Here is a 7,594-nt window from a genome sequence, read left to right on the forward strand (position 1 = left end):
TCGGGGAAAATTGTGCTCGGAGGTCGAGTTTCGAGAGGAGAAAGATTAACTAGTGTGGCTCAGACATTTCATCGAACACCTCATGTGCATAGGAGGTGAGCTAGAGCACCCAAATGCCCTCCCCTTGCCGGCCAGAAAAAACAGAGCACTCTGGAGTGCTCTGCTGTGGCGATGGGGTATATATAGGGAACTCTTTGGTCCCGGTTCGTGGCACCAACCGGGACTAAAGGCCTTTGGTCCCGGTTGGTGCCACGAACCGGGACCAATGCCCCCTTTAGTCCCGGTTGGTGGCACCAACCGGGACAAAGGCCTTGTGCTGCCCCGCGTCAAAAGTTTAGTCCCACCTCGCTAGTTGAGAGTGCTCGAGAGTGGTTTATAAGCGCTGCTGCGCCCACCCTCTCGAGCTCCTCTCAACTGCAGGCTTTCGGGCCTAACCGTTCTCTTTGCCCGTGGGGCCTACTGGGCCTTCTGCGGGCCTGAATCCTGGCCCACGGATGGGTTTCAAGTCGTATTCAGGCCGTGGTGGCCTAGTAGGTCGCATGATTTTTTTTCTCTGTTTTTTGTTTTCTCTTTTGCTTTATTTGTTTTGTTTTGTTTCTACTTACAACAAAAAACTTATTTATGTTATTTCTAATTACTTATGTATTTTACTTTAATTAATTTATTTTTATTTATTTTACTGCTGCTATTTTTATTTATTTTACTGCTGCTATTTTTATTTAATTTATTAAGGTTTATTTATTTTAGTTACTATAGTTTATTTTATTTTATTAAGGTTTATTTATTTTATTTACTATAAAAAAATGAACATAGATGCGCTTATAGAGGAAATTCAACCTAAATTCATAATAAATTTCTATGAAATTTACTGTGAATTTAGGTCAAATTCCCTGTATAAGGACATCTATTTTCACTTTAAGAGGAGCTCAACAAGGCAGAGAGGGACGGGCTTATAAACTGGTGTGAGCGCCCTTCGGTTGGCGAGGTGGGACTAAACACTGGCCGCAACTAGGACCAGCCCTTTAGTCCCGGTTTGTGGTATGAACCGGGACTAAAGGGTGGTGGGCCTTTAACGTGGCCCATTGGTCCCGGTTTGTCCCACTAACCGGGACCAAAGGGTCCGGACGAACCGGGACCAATGCCCCCACGAGGCCCGGCAGGCCCCTGGCCGCACGAACCGGGACCAATGCTCACATTTGTCCCGGTTCGTGACTGAACCGGGTCTAATGTGAATATTGCCCTGTGACCAAAGCCCAGTTTTCTACTAGTGTCAATACCCAACCTAATGCAATAGATACATGAACAAGACTGACTTGCAACAGAACATTTCACTAGGAGGGAAGTTTATTATAATGCAATCATTTTATTCAACGAGCAGTGCTCCAAGCTCTTCCAAACATCTAGTCCAACTTGCACATCCCCGCGTCCTGCCGTACCGACGACGACATGCTGGTACGGCAGGGCGCGACTAGCACGGAGCTGCCGACATTGGCATCGAGGACGTGCTGGACCAGCTTGTCGTCGTCGGTGGGGCACGGCGCGGCCAGCTTACATTGGCATTGGGGAAGTGCTGGACCAGCGTGTCGTCGATGCGAAGAATATTTCTGATTAACAATGTCTGGCAGCAGGGACGTGTTGGACGCCCATGAGCTTGTTCGAATATTTCTGATGACTAGAATTTATGTGTTTCAAAGCATGTTTCGAATTTATAAAAAAATGTTTGTGCAATCAAAAAACCTTTTGGATGACACTCTATATTACACTGTTTATTTTTTTGCGAAAGATATTACACTGCTTCTACCACTGTGACATTCCTTTTTGGATGACAATGTGAATTCAATGCGAGTTAATACCAAAACGTGATTTGCATGTCAGCACATAGTTAGCAAAGATGAGTTTTGCCGCAATATGAGCCATCTTATCTCTTCTCTATTTATAGTGTATTTATTAATTCTAGGTCTCTCAGAAAAACCGCCGTCATTATTCGAGCATCTGTATGGTGGAGTATCAGATGCTCGTGAGGCCCAAGTTCTCCGGTGACACGGGCTTTTGGGCCGTTGGATCTTAGATCAGACAGCATATAGAAAGTTGATTCCCCTCAAAAAGAAAGCTGATGGATCTGTTCTACCTATGCACAATTTGCAAACTTTTCGGGAGGCTTTTTTGCAAAAATGTTCGAGAGCTCCTGCGACCTTCAGCATGCACCGAGGAGCCGGGCTCACTCGAGCACAAGATATTTTCCTCTGCGAGGTACTTGTCGCTGGGCTGACAGCTAGGCCCGTCTGTCATCTGGTGACCAAATATCAGCGAGACGTTGTGCATACTGGTTTAGACATGAAGATGTGCCTCACTCCAAGAACGGCGATGTGGTGCGAGTTGTTGCCCTAAGACTCGGGTGTGCTACAGATACCGAAGTGCCGATACGCTTTATGCAAGGCCACTTGATGAACTAAGCTAGAAAAGTTTCGCCCGTTCCTAATGCCTCCTATTACCAAATGAGAATCCACATTTACTTTCTTAATTAACTCGTCTCTCCACTCCACTAGCTCCATATATTGTTTTTCTTGTTCACGGCCTATTTGCACAGGTGTGTTTGCACTAGTAGTAAAGCTTTGTCGATCCTACTTCACAGAAGGTGAAGCATTATATGTTCACGCATGAGCTCACACACAGTGCCATCAATCTGCATCTGCATGGTTGAATATTGTGGGACCAGTACTATTTTGCTTCCGAGGAAAACCTAATTCACATGTGCTAGTTATTAGTTTCCCTGATGTCATGGGTTCAAATAGGATTTTTTTTTTTGTTCCATATGAAGAGAGAAAACAAGATGATACCATGGGAATTGCTTGTAGTATATTTTAATTAGATTTAGTTGTATGGAGCATGGATATTTAATATAATATAAATTTCAAAACTAAAAATATATTGTATTTATATTATTTAATTATTTATATACTCCCTCCCCCAACATTTATGAGTTAAGACTAGTATTAATATAAACACTGACTTTTTTGCTGGTAAAATTGTGTATTATGATGGATCGGCCCTACCTAACAAGGCGTAACACTACTTGCCCCTCTCATTCATTTTTTCCTGGCTCCCCCACTGGGATCACCTACTTACTTATATTGGATTCGCTGGTGGCCAATCTCTTACAAAATCTGATTACTTACTTGTTAGGGCAAATTGCATCACTTGTTCATTTCAACGACGACAATTTCCCGATCATCAAGTACGCAAGCGACCCACACACACACACCCCTAGTCATGGAAGCGTGCGAGTATTAGCTGATTCTCCTCAAAGATACTTACATTGTTCGCTAAAGTCACAGATTTGCATGTCAGTTTACCTATTCCAGTCAATGTTGGCGCAGGAAGGGCTCTAGGTCTGGCCCAGATTCTCGGATGTCGTATCAGTTCAACACCGTCCACGTATGACGTATCTCATCCTTCCATTAGGCATACATGTCACCGGTGGTTGATAAAATTGAAAGAAGAGTTGCCGCATGTTCAAAGAGTGTTCTTGCTTGCTCCATGTGGACCCTCGAGATTTTTTATAAGAGGAACGAATAAAGCAAGCAAAACCTTCCATTAAAAAAGGTATGTGTATATAATTTTTTTGAGCCAATGGTACATGTATATATATGCATGACTTTGATGAACATTAAATGGGTCGGCCCATAATGGGATTTTCCTCTTTTGCACCTACCAATCAAGCCCATGATAAGCTGGGCCCCGAACTGAATCACTCTGGTCCAACATAAAAAAGCAACAGATTTCCCGACGTCAAGAAATTCCATGAAAATCAAAGGGGAAAACGATTTTATTAGAGACAAAAAAGATTATGTTTGTTGCGAGTGGGATTCGAACCCACGCCCTTTCGGAGCACATACTTAACATGCCGCCTTAGACCATCTCGGCCATCCCAACAATTATTAATCAGAATATATTATATTTAATAAATAATTTTAGCTTAAAAAGCTTCAACTATCTCTGTGACCCATAGGGAGTAGCAAATTGTACTTGAAAAGAAAAAACGTAACGAAGGATAGATATCCAATTTCCACAATGGGCCGCTGTAAACTATAAACCGGGACGGGCGCGAGCCCATGTCCACAATGGGCCGTTGTAAACTATAAACAGAGACGACAATCGTTCAGCTGAACTAAGGCTTCTTCTAAAAAAAGAAAAACTGAACTAAGGCTGTTGATTAGTGGCAGAGCCTCGTCATGCGAAGCCTTACCAACGCGCTGTGACCAACCAACAAAAATCAGCAACAGCAAAAACATAACAGCGCCGTCATCCCCTCTTTGCAATACAGCCCCAGCACCAGCCCCATCAGACCATGTCTTCACATATTCAGCTGGAATCAGTCTGTGTCCATCCAACATCAGGAAGTTTTTTGCACCCCCTAGAACTCCAACTCGTTTTAGCTTCATGGTACTCTGTCCGCCGATTCCGAACTGTTGATGTTATACGCATAATATACCTGTACGTCCTTTGCCAGTCTGTTCAACAAAGGAGCCCTCAATATTGAGTCTGATCCACCACTGATCACTCACCACGTCTCCACCGTCTGGGATGCATCTTGCGTCGCCTTGCTTCAGCACACATGTACAGCTTGCCTTTCTTATCGTCGCACGCATGGTAATCAGGTTTGGTACAGACAAAATAATTCTGGAGAGAGGCAACCGAGGCCCCAATGGTACAATTACCTTTGATGCGATCTTCAGAACTTGCCGACACCATTCTCCAGTTCTCCTCCCTGCCATTCTGGACAGAGGCAACCGAGGCCCCAACCGAGACACCATTCATCAAGCATCCACAGCATCAGCAGATATCCTCCATACAGGACTCACAACCAGTCAGAGCGTGAATTTCTGGGTGCCTCTTCAGAACTTGCCGCAGCTCAGCTCGTAACGCCACTGCCTTGGTAGCTAGTGCAGCACACAGTAGCATGGTGAGCGTCTTCAGACCCATCCCCCCTCGTATCTTGCATCCCAGGGTAACTCTCTTCTTATTGTGTTTTGTCGCAACGCGCCAGCCCGAGCTTTTCAAGTGTTTTGTCGTCTCTTCTTATTTTGAGCATAGACGTGCCTGCTCATAACAGCAATTATTCTGAGCATCAGTGTAACATCATGTTCTGTTTCACCAAAGGGAGGTGAAACAACAACACCAACGACTGCAAGGATCAAAAGTTCCTTCCATACCTAGGATTCTGGCAACCAGTTAGGCACTTAGGCTGGCACACACATCTCCACGAACAAAATGTCGACGACCGCAGCAATAGATGAACTCACTCACAAACACAGACTCGAGTCATCTTCTTTCCTTCTTGTAAACTACCTGCACTGTGCTGCAAGAGGAAACACGTGAGTGAACTGCTTTTTTCCTTTAATAAATATACCTGACAGTGAACTATTCTTACAAACTAGCAGTGGATGTCCTCCACAGCTCAAGACATAGTTTGAGCTGAGAGCATAGCTGACAGTGAGCTACTTTTTCCTTATGATGGCAGCCGACTGCATGCACTAGCCTAACAACACAGCTTTTAGGTAAGTTACCAAACAGTATTGTGTGGGGATTGAAATTGAGTGCAATGGTTTCTTGAATACAGTCAACAGCAAATAATCCCTAATGCTCAAACTAATAAGCAGAAACTGCAGTTAAAAAAACATTAGTTAGAAAGGCACAAACACCACCCCTACTTAGTCGATTTCTTATCTTTATTATCAGATCTACAATCCTAATTGTCAAAGGAATAGTACTATGATAGTATTAATTCCTTGAAATGGTTAGCAGCCAACAAGAGGATAATCTGCCTCATTACACCTTCTGATAAAACAAAACACAAAATAGGAATAAGAAATGTACATTTGCTAAATAGTTAGTTCTGAGAAGACAACTGGGTAATCTCTAGAAAAGTATACCACATAAAAAGACAAGTCAATTATTCTGTTCAATAAGCAGAGACAAGAGGCAGCTAGATTGCTAACTATCGCATACTACGAGGAGACCATATAAAGGGGAAAAGGATCTCCACTTGTGAGTTCAAGAAAACAGAGACACAAGTCAGAAATGACTTGTGATTTAGCACCAACACTCACTGCCACCACTTCTGCCCAATTTTTTTAAGCTGAGCTTCTTCATCAATGACTTGTAATATTCAGAAATGACTTGTAATATTCAATGAAATAGTATAACACAACCATGGAGTAATCCGAGCTTCTTCATCATAATTTTTAATACATCTACAAAGAAGGTACTGGACTCATAGTGGATCTGATTAATACATACTAGAGCTCATAGGGATAAGGAGAGCTAAGCTGCTAAGAAGCACCACACAGTGAACAACGGTCTCCGATGAAAGGCTAAGTCTTCACAGCATAATCTTTTGGTCAGATGAAAGGTGAAGCATTGACAGTATAACCCTCTAGTGTCGGAAAGAAGGTATGCTGAACAAGAGTTTGCTTGAGTTGATGTCGAGTAGGAAAGAGGCCTCTGCAATGGCACAAATTGGCAACCAACTTGCCATCCATGTCAAGCCGAAGTAGCCACTCACCAAACTGGACCAGGATGATCACGTCACCGTCCCAAAAAGCGGGCACCCCATGAAGACATGGGTTAAACTTTCCAAACTGCACGGTGAGGTCTGCAAGTGGCAATTCGACCCGGTATTTTGAGGTCCAGACCTCATTTTCATAGTCTTGCATAGCCCAGATACCAATGCTGGTAAATTCATCAGTAAGAATGGGCATGCTAAGCATTCCATCCATCTCAAACAGGACAGCGCCATAAAGTATATCCATCACATACCGGTCAACACTGTGAGGAACATCTGGAGCGAGCATCTGCCAGAAGGACTCAGTTGTGGTGTTGAATACATGTATAATGCTGCCTATGCACCAATGCAGGCTACCACGGAACATGAGATGTGTACTGGGTGACAAGTCCTCCACATTGGGGCCCTCTATGTCTATGTGCCTGGGCGGCTCGCTGGGGCCTAGTGTGTAGACCTGGTAGGAGTCATCTGGATCATCAGGAGCCAGCAGTATCCTGTACTCGCCGGTTGGGCCGTGCGGGTACATTCCGGCGGGTTGGTGGGTGCCGGTGGTAAGACTTGGGAGGCGAGCACATTGACGGGTTGCATAAGTGTTCTTGGCCGATTAAGAGGACGAGGAAGCCATCGCAGGATATGTATGGGCGGGCGGAAGGGTCACCAATTCGCGCGACGGACTGGAGACGGTCGGCGGCGGCGACCCCTACCCGCACCCGGTGGTCGAAGGGGATGATGTCTAGGGACTCGAGGCCGCCGCTGCAATTGTAGTTGTAGCTGTAGAGGAGGGGGGGGGGGGGGGGGGGGGGGGGGGGGGAGGGCTGTCGGGCGTGGTGGGCGAGGAGAAATTCGCGGGTGGAGGTGGCGCAAAGCCAGATGCGGCAGACGGCGCGGCAGCGGAGGAGGGGTTTGGGGGGCAGGCGGACGAGGATCTCCCAGATGGCGATCTCGTTGGGGAGGCCGCGGTGGAGAGGAGGCGGTGAGGCCTCCGCCATGGTCGCCGGCTGGTCGGGAGCTCACTGATGGTGGTGTGGA

The 7,594-nt window shown here is 45.4% G+C and overlaps 1 long non-coding RNA gene across 1 annotated transcript; it reads right to left on the minus strand.

The window, feature by feature from the left end:
• Positions 1-3,935: 3,935 nt before the first annotated feature.
• Positions 3,936-7,324, minus strand: LOC120962017 (uncharacterized). The gene is made up of 3 exons (XR_012205669.1): positions 6,301-7,324; positions 5,214-5,359; positions 3,936-5,100 (listed from the first exon to the last, which is right to left on the minus strand). It is a non-coding gene; the product is annotated as an uncharacterized lncRNA (long non-coding RNA).
• Between the last annotated feature and the right edge of the window lie 270 nt (positions 7,325-7,594).

Source organism: Aegilops tauschii, chromosome 3 (assembly GCF_002575655.3).
Source record: "Aegilops tauschii subsp. strangulata cultivar AL8/78 chromosome 3, Aet v6.0, whole genome shotgun sequence".
NCBI classification, from domain to species: Eukaryota; Viridiplantae; Streptophyta; class Magnoliopsida; order Poales; family Poaceae; genus Aegilops; species Aegilops tauschii.